We start from the raw sequence: 2,368 nt of genomic DNA, 5'->3' as shown, positions 1-2,368 counted from the left end.
TTTTTTTTTTTCTTATTTGGCAGATGCTGTGATGACCAACTTCCCGGCAGCAACAGAGTTGGACTTGAGGAATGCAGTTGGGAAGCATTTTAAACAAGAAATAAAACCAATAATTAATAATTTCCTTTAAGTTCACTGTTGGTTGTTTTATTTGTTAAAAGTAAATCAACAAAAGGGTTAATGTTTTTTTTTATGTTGTCATTTATTAGTAATGTTTTAATGTTAAGTGTGATAACATGCTCTTGATTTGTATTAGATTTTTTTTATTTTAAATATCTTAAGTTATTTAAAATATATAATTTTTTCATTTTTAGATTTTTATTATCTTAAGTTGTTAAAAATTCCAGATTTTTTTATCATAATATTTATATTTAAGTGTATTGTATTTATACAATTTTATTTTGTCATTAATTCTTTTGTATTTTTATCATTTTTTATTGTCTTAAGTTGTTCAAGTTGTTAAAAATTACATTTTTCTTAATAAAAGCTGTATATTAAATTGGTTTGGATGGATTGCCATTTTGTTGTCTATTAGATGTATATATGTAGTCGTTTAATAGCATCTAATTGATGACTATATTAAATTTTCACTGACAGCCCAAATTTAGCCTTGTTTTAGCCTAGACGTCTGGGCTGTGTTTAGACAGCTAATAGACGTCTTTTAAACGCAAAATTGCTTGCTGGGCCATTGCACGTTCATACAGACAGTATTCGAGACGCTACTGTAAGTTACTGTGTAAACGCGATATTTTGAGACTCACACCTGTAAATAAATGTGGTTGTCAATCCCCAAAACTGACAGTGTGAACGCAGCCTATATAACATCAGGGATGCAGAACATATTAGTAAGGCTGCTGTTTGCTGAGTGGTAAGGAAAGTGTGCCTCACTCTCACTCTCTGATAATTTTTGTTGTTTCCTGGGCACAAACCCATCAAAGAGGAGTTTCACAGGACTGCAGGTCAATGATGTGGAAATCCGTTTAAACTAGGCTAATCTGATAAATGACATTCACTTGGTAACATCTGGTTGCGACCTCTGAAAGTGACCTAATAATTAGATTTTTTTTTTTAGGATTTCCAATGTGGTTGGATGCATTGATGGCATGCACCATTGCACCTTCCGAAAATTAAGCTGATTACTGTGTAGAATGGAAGGATGGCAGATGGAAGGGAAGTACAAGCAGGGGCGCCGCTAATATGGGGGGTGGGGGTGGATGGGTGGGTGTGTGTTTAGGACGATTCTAAGGGCCCACGCACTTTTGGGGCCCCCAGAGATCTGTTTTATTAGTAGTAACAGTAGTAGTAGGTAGTAGTAGTAATGTAATAGAAATTGTAAATGTATCTACCAAAGAGTTACAAATAAAACAAAATTACGGCTTATTTCTGCATTTCCAGCAAAATTATCTACCCCCATTCACTGCATGGTGTCATCCCATCCTACATAGCCTACGTTTAAAACTGAGTGAGATTTTAGATGGTAAAATTAGTCAAATTACAGATGTCTTCGAGTTCGAGGGGAGCAAACCTCGCCGGACTATTTGGTCAGTCGCACTTTTAAACACATTTTAGTTTTGCTATAGAAAATCTACAAATTCATACTCTGATTACATAGAGCAACAGCAGGAAGCGCTTGAGGTTGTCATGGCAACCAGATACACTGCACGCGAATTATCATTTAATTATTTTGCCACCGTTTGCCACACTAAACTTAGCAATAAACACGTTGAAAATAATACACAATAAACATGTCTGTCAAAACGTTCTCAAAGGAGGCTTTTATTAAGCAAATCAAGCAGTGAATTACTCATCCACTGTTTTAAAAAAAAAAATACTTTAGCTGGGTTTCCACAGGCAGGGTCACAATTATCTACAATGTATGAAGCTAAAGGTTTTTGGGTTAAGGTTCATAATGTAGAACATTTTAAACATTGTATGTTGTATGTGCATAGGTAGTTACCATCCCATGGTTTTAAAAAAAAAATACTTTAGCTGGGTTTCCACAGGCAGGGTCACAATTATCTACAATGTATGAAGCTAAAGGTTTTTGGGTTAAGGTTCATAATGTAGAACATTTTAAACATTGTATGTTGTATGTGCATAGGTAGCTAGCAAACAAGGAATACATCTGTTAAGCTAATAGTCACATTTAGCTGAGTAAGATCATGATTGAGAAATGTTGGATACTGCTGGAAATGCTGGTGTTATGAGGTAGCCTATCCTATTTATTATTTTAGTTTTTTTTTTTTTTGCCACAGTGAAGCATTTCTATAAATATAACTGATTAAGTAGTCAAACTCATTCCATATCAGCAGAATAGTGTGGTACAGAAAGTCTATGTCCATAAAACAGGTTCTGAATGAATTATGTT

The sequence above is a fragment of the Sinocyclocheilus anshuiensis genome, unplaced genomic scaffold, assembly GCF_001515605.1.
Source record: "Sinocyclocheilus anshuiensis isolate Anshui unplaced genomic scaffold, SAMN03320099.WGS_v1.1 scaffold300, whole genome shotgun sequence".
In the NCBI taxonomy this organism is placed as follows: domain Eukaryota; kingdom Metazoa; phylum Chordata; class Actinopteri; order Cypriniformes; family Cyprinidae; genus Sinocyclocheilus; species Sinocyclocheilus anshuiensis.
Note: the sequence above shows the minus strand (reverse complement) of the source record.